The sequence below is a fragment of the Pinus tabuliformis genome, chromosome 4_1 (genome assembly GCF_031772625.1).
Source record: "Pinus tabuliformis cultivar Carrire ecotype Pingquan chromosome 4_1, CPIR1, whole genome shotgun sequence".
NCBI classification, from domain to species: domain Eukaryota; kingdom Viridiplantae; phylum Streptophyta; class Pinopsida; order Pinales; family Pinaceae; genus Pinus; species Pinus tabuliformis.
Genome location: NC_142303.1, coordinates 483,716,565 through 483,731,113, shown reverse-complemented (window position 1 = coordinate 483,731,113; position 14,549 = coordinate 483,716,565). Strand labels below are relative to the sequence as shown.

The 14,549-nt window shown below is 44.6% G+C and overlaps 1 pseudogene; it reads left to right on the top strand.

Moving 5' to 3' along the window:
* The first annotated feature begins 13,958 nt into the window (after positions 1-13,958).
* On the top strand, positions 13,959-14,322 carry LOC149176601 (antifungal protein ginkbilobin-like protein pseudogene; annotated as a pseudogene).
* The last annotated feature ends 227 nt before the right edge of the window (positions 14,323-14,549 follow it).

Sequence of the window (14,549 nt, the reverse complement as noted above, 5' to 3'; positions counted from 1 at the left end):
TTCTTTTTCTACCTCTTCAGGTGGCTCTACCTCACCCTCCCTTGGTGGTGATGAGGGTCCTTCTTCTTCCCTCCTTTCTGTTTTCTGTAGCCGGGTCAGAGTTTCGTGTAGAACATTTTCAGCTTCCTGTAGCCGAGCTTTTTTGGTCAACAGGTCTAACCTTTCTTGCCACTTAGTCTTCTTTGGGCTCCCCTTCTCATAGGTGACTGTGATCCTTGAGGGAGACTTTTCCTTGGGTGAAGTAGGGGTATCTTCAATAACAATCGGGCTGCTAGACGGAGGCTGTGGTTTGCCTGTCTTTATTCGGACACTTCTTCGAGCTTTAAAGTATAGAGGGGCCTCCCTCTTCCTTTTCTCTTTAGGCTTAGGTGGCGTGCTGAGGGCGGCCAGCACAGCTGCTGCCTCCCTCTCACGAATAACAGCCTTCTTCGCCTTGGGTTTCACTTCGTCAGGGCTTCCTGTAGAAGACCCTGTTTTGACCAATTTCGGGCTTCCTGTAGAAGACCCTTTCTCTGTTTTCGGGCTTCCTGTAGAAGCCTGTTTCTGCTTTCCTGTAGACACAGGTATCGCCACTTTGGCTTGCTTTGCTGCCTGGGTTTTGCTTTTTGGTTTGGTTGCGGGCGCTGATGAGGTACTTGGGCTGACGTGGACCATCTCAGCTTTGTCCGTTCTGCTCTGCAACCTCTTCTCTCTTGCTGACAAGATGGGTGTGTCACCTTTTTCTTTGTCCTCCTTTTTCTCGTGCTTCCTCTTTTGTTCTTTCTTCTGCACTGTGGTCGGGGTCTTCTGGCCTGTTTCTCTCTTTCCCTCGGCCACTGATTCTTTTTCCTCATTGCTGGAGGAACCACTTTCTTCAGTCAGCATCCTTATGTCTCTGTCTCTTGTTAAATTCCTGAATGATTCCCATGATAGGGGAACCTTATATGAATGAAGCGCATCCTCCACAAGAAGTTTGATCAACCCATGGTGGGCTACCTGATCTGGTATGCCTTCTTTTAGCTTTGTAGCACACTCAATCAAAGACTGTAGCAGGAAATAAGGAATGCTCAGTTTCTTTTCTACAGGAAGATCAATCTGGTGCCTCAATTCAGTGAGCAACTGAAAGTGATACCCGTACACGATGCTATAACGGCCTTCACAGGTTATATACTTCATGATTTGCAGGCCAACTTCGTTCCATGGTGGCAACAAACTTGTTCTTCGCACCCCATTTTTGTCCTTCGAGAATTCCTCCTCAGGTGGAAAGAATTCTTTCTTGGCCTGCTGGCTCAACTTCCGTTCTTCCTTATCCCACGGCAGACCCATTGGAAGTTCAGTGATTCGACTGATATATTGCGAGGTGAACTTGAGGCTTAGGCCCCTGAAATTTACTGTGGCCAGTGTCTTGGATTTCGGCCTCAGAGCCTGCAAGAATTCTTCGGCCACTTCATCGTCGTAACCCTGCAGCTTATCACAAAAGGATATCCATTGTGCTCGTGTGAAGAGCTCCACCACCTCCTGATTTTCCCTTAACTTGGCTGAATCAGTGGGTTCTCGTCTAATAAACCCACCCGGCATGATAAAACAGTTTCCTTAACCAGAGGTGGTGATTGTGGAAGAAATTTGGTCTACTGAGACAGAGCGTAGAATTACGCTTCTGTCATGTACATAATCCACAAAACTTATCCCTGAGGAACTTAACACAGTTTAACTACCCTGACATCCTGTAGAATGACAGTATAGGCACAGCAGACAATAATTTCACCAATTTTCTATGACCAGACTGTGGACGACAATTCCGCCACCTTTAAAAACCAGTTCCATGAAGAGTTCAGGGTTACCTTTTTAATTTGATACCTTTTTACGTGAGGCACCCGCCTTCCTGTAGAAACTGCGTTCCTGTAGAATGACAGCGTTCCTGTAGAATGACAACGTTCCTGTAGAAGCAGCGCGCGATTTTCGGGAAAGACTGCAGTTGGTCTGCGCCTTGGGTGTGCTTCACAATCGTTCTGATAGCCAAAGGCTCGGCGTATCGAACTGCAGAAAGATCAAGATAGCCACTCGAGTTCAAAACGGTGGTTGATAAATGCATGAGTTCAATCTAGCCGATTAGATTTTGAATCGGCGGAATCTGTGGCGCGGGGGGTGAGCTGTCCCCGCCGGACCGTTGGGCGACGTCATCCCATCATTCAACTGCGCGTTCACTTGTTGCCGCATCAATTCCCGCAGATCTGCCGCCGCCTCTTCTGTTAAACTCGTTTTGTTTCGACGGGATTGCTCTCACGTGCGTGCTGCCCATTCTTTTTGTCATGGCCGCCGCCCAAACATCCAACTAGACCATTAACTGGCCGACGTGGCCGGCCAAATGGCCATACGGCCACTCAACCCATTCACCTTTACACTGTGCAATCAATTCAAAGTAAAATTCATGCGATCTGATGGAAGGAAGGGTCGAGACACTTACCTGCGCGGCTGCACACGATGTTTCAGTTTTTTGGACGCTGATGAGTGGATTTACCTGCTGCTTGTGAACTTACACAGGCCCGGAGGTCCACGGTTTCAGGCTGCCGACGATGGATTTGATGCTTGGCTGCATGCATCCGCGTTCACTGCATATGGCCAGCGCTGTGAAGAGTATACACTCTAGCGGGCTCAACTGTTACAGGACTCCGCGGGATGTCTGGTAACAGTTCTTCCTTCTTGGGTGCATGCTGCACGACGAAGGATCTGGCCTCCCGATCACGCTCTCAGGGCTTCTGGATGACTGAGATGGATATGGTATGAGATCTCCAGCGTTTTTTCATTTAGAACTTGCTTTTTCTTGAGAACTCATCGATCTGCTTTGCTGGTGCAGGTAACTTCGTTGCATGTTGACAAGGATAGCAGGACGGGGTGACAACAATGTGCAAGGGAGATAACAATAGCTTGCATGCATCCACACCGATCCTTAGTCGTTAGATCTCCTCATAAAATGGATTCTGGGCCGTTCTGAGCTTTTACAGGAAGTTTCCTGTAGAAATACAGAGCTTCCTGTAGAAAGGTTGCGTTTCCTGTAAAGAGTCTGCACCTTCCTGTAGAAAATCTGCATTTTCCTGTAGAAAATCTGCGTCTTCCTGTAGAAGATCTCAAGCTGTAATAAAATTGCACATACCTTGGAGAAAATGAGTTTTCTTGGAGGAGGTGCTGGTGAGGTGTCCTGACTGCATGATAAGGATCCTGAGCTCTGAGTTGAGAGGCTTCCTCTCCTCCATAGAACACCTGCAACCTGCATGCAATTTTACATAATGAATCTGCTGACCTTGTTTTTTCTTTTGTTTTTTACTTTTTTTTTTTGAAAGATAACAGGGGTGCCTCATTAAGGTTTTCACCCTTGCCATCTGCCTTAAGCGCCTCAAAGAGGTTTTCACTCAAGGATCTTTTTCCAATCTCTTTTTTTTTTTTTTTTGAAAGACAATAGGGGCGCCTCAATGAGGTTTTCACCCCTACCACCTGCCTTGGGCGCCTCAGAAAGGTTTTCACCCAAGGATCTTTATTATTTATTTGTTTTTTTTTTTTTTAGATTCTTCAGGGTATGCCCAAAGCAGAGGCAGAACCCTTCTCTATGACCAACACTGACTTCTCCATAGTTTTGATGAACTCTTGTCTTGAGAGAGGCTTCCTGTAGATCTTCAATCGATGCCCATTGACAAGCATGGGGATGGCTTCCTCATCAATGGTCCGAATAAGAACAGATCCATTGTCATGGCATTTTTCCACTGCATATGGCCCTAGCCATCTGGTTCTCAGCTTCCCCTTAAAATCTTTGTATATGGAGTCATACAACAAAGCCCAATCTCCCGGCTGAAATTGCTTGTCATGGAGATGTTGGTCATGCCACACCTTTCTCTGAAGTTGAACCACTTCTGAGTGAAGGAGGGCCTGCATTCGGTGCTCATCCAGTCCATTCAGCTGCAATAGCCTTTCTTGTTGTGCATGGCTGAGATCTAGATCCAGCTGAGCGGCCATCCTCAAAGTGTTGTATTCAAACTCAATGGACAGCAAAGCTTTCTTCCCATAGACCAGCTCATAAGGTGTGAAGCCGGTGGTGGTCTTCCAAGTGGTGTTGTAAGCCCATGTGGCTTCAACCAGGCGATCTGCCCAGTACTAGGCCCCATGGAGATGTAGAAGTCGTTGTAGTATAGTGGTGAGTATTCCCGCCTGTCACGCGGGTGACCCGGGTTCGATCCCCGACAACGGCGCCAAAAAGATGGTGGGCTCCAGTATTGTAGCAATAATGCTACAACTCCTGGAGCTTCCTATCTCTAATTTTATCAACCCGGTAGTTCGTAACAAACTTGGAAGCGACGGTGCTGTACGCACAAGTACTAGCTCTTCTCGCAGCTATCACTTGGTCAGCTGGCACAAGTCTGCTAGGGCTCAAGCCAACTTCTATATGTTCTCAGAAGAAGCTTGCTAAATGATGGACGAAGGCTATCTCAAAGGAAATTAATCTACTTTGCAAAAATGAACTAAAATCCAACCAAAACATGGAAACCCTAGTAAACACTAATCTGACTAGCTTAATCTCTATGATGCAATGGTGGGAGTGCAAATGTCTAAGAATGATGCCATTACTTCTAATGATGTGAAATGCATGAACTCAAACTACTTCTATTGAAAAGAACATGTTTTTATATTTTTGCTTAAGTGGTTGGAGTGATTATGAGTTTGTTTCTTATTAGGGTTTGGCTGTGCAGAGGTGGTGTAAAGGGAGAGAAAGCTTGGGAAAGGTCAAGAGGGCTAGGAGAGGTTCCAGGGGATCCCTAACATCATTCCACAGAAGTCCACAACGTTCAGATGCTCAGCAACCGAGTTTGCAGGCTTCTACAGGATGTCTGCAGGGGATCCTACAGGAAGCTTGGGATTTCTACAGGAAGTCTGCTAACTTCTACAGGATGTGCTATGGTTGAAGTTTAATTACAATTTTACATAAACAAGGAGCTGTTAATAGGACATTGAGGCGCCCCAAATGAAAGAATGAAGCTTGGGATTTCTACAGGATATGAGATGGAGATCCATAAGGAAACCCTCTCTGAACCTTCCCAACCTTTCTGTTGCTGCTCACCACCTTAGTCAAGATCCCTTCTAATGCTCGATTGGTGACTTCCACCTGCCCATTTGCTTGAGGGTGATAGGGGGTGGAAGTCCTATGCTTGATCTTGTGATGAGCTAGTAGATCTTCAACCAGGTTGGATGTGAACTGGCTCCCTTGATCGGTGACCAGCTCTCTTGGATAGCCAAACTTATAGAAGATGTTTTCTCTTAGGAACTCGGCCACCTTTTCTTTTGTTGCTGCTTTGATTGCTTTAGTCTCTGCCCACTTTGTCAAGTAGTCAGTACACACAATGATGTAAGACCTTTGCCTCGAAGGAGGGTTGATTGGGCCCACAAAGTCCATACCCCACTTCTCAAATGGCTCAAGAGTCACTTGAGGTTGGAGAGGCATCTCATCCATTTGGGTCAGTTTCCCCATTCTTTGGCATTGGTCACACTGGCTGACATATCTTCTGACATCTTGATGAAGTGTGGGCCAATAGTAGCCTGCCTGCAGGATTTTGAAAGCAGTTCTCTTTGCTGCAAAATGTCCTCCACAAGGCCCATCATGACAGGTGAGGAGGATATCAAAGACTTCCTCCTCCCTTACACAACGCCTTAAGATCTGATCGGGGCCAAGCTTGAACAGATTGCCCCCGATCCAAGTAAAGGAGGCACTTTTTCTGATGATTCTGCTCTTCTCTCTTGAAGATAGGTGCGGAGGGAACTGTGCTGAAACAAGGTAGTTTGCTATATCAGCAAACCATGGAGAGAGTACTGAAATAGCAAACAGATGTTCATCGGGCATCTGGTCATCCACTGTTCCATCCTCATCTGCAGACAAATCCAATCTAGATAAAAAGTCAGCAACAACATTTTCTCTACCTGGTTTGTCAACAATGGTCAAATCAAACTGCTGCAATAAAAGTAACCATCTAATAATACGAGCATTCACATCTGGTTTATTCATTAAATATCTAATTGCAGCATGGTCAGTATGTACAAATGTTTGATAGCCAGTGATATAATGTCGGAACTTGTTCAGTGCATGGACCACAGCCAAGAATTCTTTCTCGGTTACAGTGTAATTTAGCTCAGCTTTGGACAAGTTTTTGCTAACAAAGTAAATGGTATATGGAAGTTTTTGCTCGACTTGTCCTAAAGCTGCACCTATGGCTTTGTTCGAGGCATCAGTGTGGATGTGGAAAGGTAAGGCCCAGTTTGGACCTCTCAGGATTGGGGCTGACACCAACTTGTCCTTTAATTCATTCAAACTCTTCTGACAATCGTCAGTCCATTTAAACTCCATATCTTTTGCCAACAGGCCAAACAATGGCGAGGCTAGCTTGCTGAAGTTTTTAATGAATCTCCAGTAATATCCTGCTAATCCCAAGAAACTCCGAACATCCCTTACCTTTTGAGGAGGTGGAACCTTCTTGATGAGAGCAATTTTGTTAGGATCCACCTGTAACCCTTGGCAAGAAATGGTATGGCCTAGCACGGTCCCTTCAGTCATTAGGAATTCACATTTTTCAGGACTAAGGGACAAGTTCATCTCAATGCATTTGGTTAGGACTTTTCCCAGATTGGACAATGCTTCCTGGAAGTTGGCTCCATAAGGAGTAAAGTCATCCATATAGATTTCCATTGCATCATGGACCAGCTCTGAGAAGATGCTCAAGACAGCTCTCTGGAAGGTAGCAGGAGCATTGCATAGCCCAAATGGAAGAACTCGGTAGGCAAAGGTACCCCAAGGACAAGTGAAGGTGGTCTTATCTTGGTCTTCCGGGCTGATTTGGATCTGGTTGTACCCGCTAAACCCATCCAGGAAAGAGAAGAACTTCTTTCCTGCCAGTCCATCCAACACTTGATCTATGAAAGGTAGAGGGAAATGGTCTTTCTTGGTAGCTTTGTTCAGTTCTCGGTAGTCCACACAGATTCTCCATTTCCCATTTTTCTTGGGAACCAAGACCAGAGGGGACACCCACTCACTATCTGAGATGGGATAAATGAATCCGACATCCAACAGTTTTTGCAATTATTCCTTGACGATGTCCTTAAGGGCTGGATTCATTCTCCTCTGAGGTTGCCTAACTGGTTTACAATCCTCTTTGATGTATATATGATGGGTACAGACCGAAAGATGGACTCCTTTCATCTCCTTATAGCTCCAAGCAAAAGCATCTAGGTGGCTGGCCAACAGGCTACACAGCTCCTTTTCCTGGGAAGGAGATAGGGAGGAGCTGATCTTCAATGCTCTCTCAGGGCCGAACTCCACATTCTTGACTCTGGGAGTAACAGGGTTGGTTGTACAAAGATCCACTAAGGTGCTAGCTTGGGCATCCTCCACCAATTTCTCTAAGGGTAGTGCACTGGAAGGTGGATTCCGGATCAAGGTCTCGATCAAGTCATCCTCGGTTGGGGGGTCTCTTCTAGTGGTATCTAGGGTGCACAGAGGTGCTGAGTACACCTCGTCTTCCTCTCCTTCTTCCAACCAGAGTGGTAAGTCATGCTCTAAGGAGGGTTGGGCAGGAGGGTATAGGACTAGCTGCTTGGACATGGGACCATTTTTGATGGTCATGTTTCCTGCACGACAACTTATGTAAGCATCTGCAGTAGCTAACCAAGGCCTTCCCAAAATGAGAGGATATCCAGTAAGCTTTGCCTTTGGTTGCAGAACCAGGAAGTCTGCAGGGTATTCCCAAGAGTCAATAGAGACCAAGACATCCTCCACAATCCCTTCTGGAGTCACGGTGGAGCGATCTGCTAGTTGCAGTACTGTCGAGGTCTTCCTCAAGGAACCCTGAAGATTGAGTTTGAGCATGGTATCCTTGGTCATCACATTAATGGCAGCCCCCAGATCAATCAAGGTGTGAGGTATGATGGTGCCATTGATGTGGACATCTACTACAGGACTTCCAGGATCTAGGTACTTTGGGCAGATGACTTGTCCTAGCATAAGGTCAGATAGTTGTCCTATGACATTAATGGTTGAAGCATCTTTCTTCCGCCTGCCTGGGTGTTTGAAGCACTTTTCCTTAACTAGTTTGTTGTATATTGGCACATCCTTGATGGCTTGGAGAAGTGGTATTTTCACACACAACTGCTTGAGCTCACCCAGAAGCTCGTCCTCCTCTGGGTTGGGTTGTGTGGTGGCTGTTAGTCTCTCAGGAAAGGGTGGAATAGCCTTTGGTTCACTTTCCTGTTTATCTTCCTCATCCTCTGGGGGAGGAGGTTGGCGATCTGGAAGAGTCTTTCCAGATCGAAGATTGATCTCCTGGATCTCCACAGCATAGGTAGGGCATGAAGTTTCCCCAGTGTATACCTACTGAGCCTGTCTATTGTTGGGGTTCGGGTTCGGTTGAGCAGGCATTTGAGGTTGCCTTGGAGGAGTAGGAGGTAAAGGCTGAGGTTGAACTGGTGGTGGAGGCAAAATGGCAGGAGGAGTGTTGTATTGGGGCCTCCACCCCGACTGAGGTGCATTCCACTGAGGCTGTGGCTGGGCATGTGAATGATATGAATGAGAAGTAGGTTGAGTAGGGTACTGAGGTGGATAAGACCATGGAGGAGGCATGGACCAGGAAGGATGAGCAGGGGGACCCCAGGAAGGCATAGGAGTCGATTGGTTGGGGCTGTAATAAGATTGAGGTGCCCCTTGCATTCCATGCTGATAAGGTCTAGATCCTTGTGGCCTCCTTTGGTTGATGAAATAGAGAGGTTCGGTGGGGGCTTCTGTCCCTTGGTACATGGCTTTAAACCCAGGTAAGGTTGGACACTGATTTGTGGGATGGTCCTCCTCACAAACGAAACACACTTCGACCAAATGCAATGGGCATTCGTTCTTAGGGTGTCTCCTTGTGCACCTAGGGCAGAAGACAGCCAAGGCTCTCTCAGCTTCTTCTTTCTTCTGCTGGATCCTGAATGTGTCCAGCTGCATGGCAATGGTCTGTCTCACCTCACTCTTAAGATCTTCTAATTGATTTGCAAGCTCATGTTTGGAGAAAGGGACACCAGTTGAGAGGAGGTTTCCTCTACCTCGTTTCCGTGCTGCCCTAGAGTGGTTTCTAAACACAGTCTTGATGTCCTCATAAGGCAGTTGGTAAATGTCCCCCCCAGCTAACATGTGAAGGGTATCTAAGAGGTCTTCAGGGACTCCTCGGAGCAGAACCAACTTGAGGGATTCAGGGTCAAGTGTGCACCTGGCCCGCTTATAGCTAAGTTGTAACCTTTCCTCATAATCCTCTAAGGACTCATCATTTCCCATGGTCATCCGAAAAATTTCTCCCTTGGTTTCCTTGGACGTACAGTAATCCCGGTACTTGGTATTGAAAGCTTGTTGCATCTGAGCCCAAGTGGTGATACTATTCCCAGGTAATCCCATGAACCAGCGCAATGCTGCATCCTTAAGAGTTGAAGGGAAGAGTTTCAGCTTTTGCTCATCTTCAGTATAGTCATAGGTTCTACAAAGGACAGCAAACTCAAACAGGAAGGTATCAGGATCTTCAGTAGTCAGTCCATGGAAGTGAGGTAAAGCAGAGGGGCTAATGTTCCTTATTTTCATCTCTCCATTGGTCTCTCGGATGGGGAAGGCACCTTCTATTATCTCATCTTCTCTTCTATTGTCAGCCATAGCTTCAGATGGGATGGTCTCTAATTCTTCTTCTTCTATAGGATCTTGGTATATCTCAGGATGTTCACCTATAGGTTCTTCTGGATCACTGTCACCGAAGAAGAGAGAAGGGTGACTCAGTGATGTGGTGGGGGTGTTGGGTAGGAATTTGCCTGATTTATCTCGGTTCCTACGAGGCATGAAATGGAGAAAACTTCTTTTTGATTGCTTTTGCTTTTTTTCTTGGTACCTGCAAAACTGAAACAGATTGATCTACAACTAACTATCTTACTGAAATAAAGATGCGGAATTGAATTGAAAGCAGGAAAGAACTAGTCTACTTTGCTCAAATGAAATTGCAGAAATGGAAATGCTAGGCTACGCTTGCGGAATTGAAATGCTAATCTACGCTTGCAGAAATGAAATTGCGGAATTGAAATGCTAATCTATGAAAGCGGGAAATGCTAATCTACTTTTGCATAAACGAAATTGCATAATGGAAATGAAATAAACTACTTAGCAGAAGATTGTAGTGGAAAATAGAAGAAAAGCAGCAATCACCAATACTCTGACGCTTCCCCGGCAACGGCGCCAAAAAGATGGTGGGCTCCAGTATTGTAGCAATAATGCTACAACTCCTGGGGCCTCCTATCTCTAATTTTATCAACCCGGTAGTTCGTACAAACTTGGAAGCGACGGTGCTGTATGCACAAGTACTAGCTCTTGTCGCAGCTGTCACTTGGTCAGCTGGCACAAGTCCGCTAGGGCTCAAGCCAACTTCTATATGCTCTCAGAAGAAGCTTTCTAAATGATGGACAAAGGCTATCTCAAAGGAAATTAATCTACTTTGCAAAAATGAACTGAAAGCCAACCAAAACATGGAAACCCTAGTAAACCCTAATCTGACTAGCTTAATCTCTATGATGCAATGGTGGGAGTGCAAATGTCTAAAAATGATGCCATTACTTCTAGTGATGTGGAATGCATGAACTCAAACTACTCCCATTGAAAAGAACATTGTTTTTGTATTTTTTCTTAAGTGGTTGGAGTGATTATGATTTTGTTTCTTATTAGGGTTTGGTTGTGCAGAGGTGGTGCGAAGGGAAGGAAAGCTTGGGAAAGGTCAGGGGGGCTAGGAGAGGTCCCAGGGGATCCCTAGCATCAGTCCACAGAAGTCCACAACGTTCAGATGTTCGGCAACCAAGTTTGCAGGCTCCTACAGGATGTCTGCAGGGGATCCTACAAGAAACTCAGGAATTCTACAGGAAGTCTGCTAACTTCTACAGGATGTTCTACCGTGGGAGTTTTGGGTGATGGTGAAGTGATGGAGCGGTATGGGTGGATAGGTAAGATGGAGATGGAGCTTGTGATGGCTCAGGAGTAGAGAAATAAGATGGAGAAAGAGTGCACGAAGTTGGTTGGTGGATAGAAGGATGGGAGCAACGAAAGGTCAAGAAAATGGACCTACGTGGGCAATGGAGGAGTTGGAAGGTAAACGAACTGAACAGAGGTCGAGTAGATGGCTTTTAGGCGTGGCTAAGAAGAAGAAGGAGGAAATGGAATGATACTGAGCAGTGTAAATAAAACAAATTGCTTATGTCTTGCACCAAAAACGAGAATCCATTAACCTGTGCTACCTGTGCTATTTAACCAATGAACAGCTATGTAAATCGTGAAGAGAAGTCGTGCATGGAGTTAGAATGAAGAAGTATGGTTCTAGAGCAAAATGCATGGAAGGATCTACGATTGCAATGACTGTGTGGCAGCTTGCATGAAAGCATAAGACTGCGTTTTTGGTGGTTGGTACAGCCCACACCCCCAATCTCTAGACAGAGATGGTAGCGAGTGCACTATCAACCTTTTTTGAGCTCTAATGAATTACAATCCTCCTACTCTAATCTATGCAACTGAAGGCACTTGAACTGTAAATGAATCCTACTCAATCACATACAAGAAATCAAATCAGCAGACTGTAAATTCTAAATGCATCTCAAAACAGAGGAAATAAAGTGCTGCAACGAAACAAGTAACAATACAACGAAGAGGAGGTCTATTGCTCTCAGGTTGGGCCCTAACCTGAGAGCTATAGCTCCCTTAAAAACTCAGAATTAGATCCAAATCTGCTTGCCTTTATTCATAATCAAGAATCTAATGTCATGCCAAAACTGGCTTACAAAAACAAACACCGAGCTGTAACTCGTGCTCAGAAATTACAATAGTAATTCAAAAGTTCAAAAAGCTCCTATCAAAGGCTACGGCCTTCATATTTATACACAATGAAGATCAAGCTGGCTTCCTCCATTCGTGGAGCTTGGTTGTCCAACTGAAAGTCAAACTGCTGATCCTGTAGAATCTGTTGGCTGCCTCTAAGCTCGGTGGGGAGAGTTGTTGCAGCTCGGAGTTAAGGTGAAAATCATGAGGGAGGTTATTTAAAGCTGTAGACAACCTCCCTATAAACCTGCAATGCCACCTTTGCTGTCTCCTTGTCTCCTTCTGCGTGGTCTTTTGCTCTCTTTAATGCCAAAAACCTGAAATCATCATGTATTAGCCACATAGATATAATGCCTGCCCTTCTTCCTACAAATAACACGAATATACTAAGAAATGAATGCATAAGTGATAAAAGATGAATGGTTGAGCAAGGTAAGTAGGCCAAATGAGCCCAAATTGTACCAAAAATTGGGGCTCATCAAAGTGTTTGTATGAAGAGATTGTGGACCGTGGACAAGAACAAGAAGAAGATGTCTCAAAAGAAAAATAGTAGCAAACAAGTCAGAGAAGTTTCAAATTTAGAAGAACTCCTCTTCTTGTTTGTTAAGAATGGTGAAAAATTACCAAGTTGTCCTTGCGCATGTAATGATTATGATACTCTTGAGATTGATGGGTTTGAAGATGATAACCGATTGATTTAGATTAATCTTTCAGATAGAAGTGGAGGTAATCCTTTTGGAGAAAAAGTTAGTAGAAACGACGGAGAAAAGGAGAGAACAATTGAAGATCAAACTCAACATCGGATATAGTACAAAGGCTCTCACTTGAAAATAGAGTTTTGAAGAAAATGCTTCAAATTCTTGAAGAAAGGGAGAATGTTTTCAAGGAAGAAATTTCTCATTTGAAAACCCAACTAGAGGAGGCAAGGAGAACTCAAGAGGAAGCGAACAATCAGATGAAGGGGATTAAAGAAAAATGTGAAGCACTAAACGCTGAAGCAAATTTTGCTAGAGATGAATTAAAAAGGAGTGGATCTAGTGTAGAAGCATCTACAAGCATAACAAGAAATGTTAGGAGCAACGTGAAAAAGGAGAATCATCAACAAGACTGTCATCGTGAAAGAGGAGAATCATTAGATCCAACTTGTTTTAGATATTTTACACCTTCACCTTTTCATATTACATATGGGCAGCAAGGGGGAGTGAGGGAGGATCTTACAAGTGATTCCCCGAGTGCTAAAAAAGTGTTGCGAAGATCAAAGAGATCCATATACAAAGATATGGGACACTGCAAAAGCTATAGGAAAAATAGAGTTCTAGGCGTGATCAACACAAGATCAACTTCGAGTTTTTTTACTCTAGAGATTTGCAAAGAACACATTCGTTCTTGTCATGATTTTAGACTATTCATAGTAGCGAGAATCTATATTTTTATATAGGATACATTCTAATTTTATAGAAGATTGCTTGTAATATAAGCATATAAGTTTTAAATATAGGAATAGTGAGAAAATCCATTCTCTAGAATATGTACTTTTTCTAAAAAATTAACTGAAAATGTTTTTTGTGTTTTGAAAAAAATACTCTACATCCCAACCAACCACTTAATTTTTTAATAAATTCTGAAAAGATGGAAATAGGATGCCTATCAACCCATTAGTTTTATTAAATAACGTGCCACATGATCTTGAATTACTTTTCTTATGTTCACTCATCACTCACACGGTGTTATGTCATTTTGCCTATGTTAAGGTGTGTCGACTTGAGGGTGGATGATGCGGTGGTCGTCGTGTGTGACCCACATGGATTACAATTTGCGCCCACTCCACTCATGATGGGGACAACAATCTAGTCAGGACAGGCGGCCAGCCAGCTAGAATGAGTCGTGCATTTCGGGACCATCTACCGACGTCCAACACACATGAGTTATCCATAACTCTACCCACAGGGAGGCCTATAAATGGAGGCTGCCTCAACACATTGATAATCACATTTCCCATTGTAGGAGTTTATTAGAGGTTATATACCATTCCACCCAGCCTTTCCCTTTTCATTTCCCATTGTAGAGGTTATATATATCATTCGAGATGAGGTACTCATTTGCTTTTGCATTGGCAGTAATGGTAGTAGTTGCACTGGTTGTGGGCAGTGCTGTAGGCACTCCCAACACAAACTTCGTATCGTCTGCGTGTAACACGCAGAAGATCCCAAGTGGAAGTTCCTTTTATAGTACTCTCGGATCCCTCCTCGTAGATCTAGAGGGAAACACTGCCTTCAGGCTCACCCACCGCCTATGGGCGTGGGGTTTGCAATCAGGGAATCTCTCAGTCTGATTGCACCGCCTGCCTTAAAAACCTTGGGGGCCGCATCTGGAACATTTGCGGCAACGCCATCGGTGCTCGAGTTCAGCTAACTGACTGTTTCATCCGCTACGAGCAGTACAGCTTCTAGTTATTTACTCAACGTCTGCACCCCAACGTCTAGTTATATATGCATTCAGCGTCTGCATGATTCTAATATCTCATATCTTCTCTATCTATGTTTCAATAAAACGTGATTCTCTGAGCAAGAGAATCTGATGCTGTGCTATTCTCATTCTCATAGGTCGCTATCTAAATCCTTCCTATAATAAAACAGTTATCATGCACTCTCTTATTTTACTTTTGTTTTGAACATTT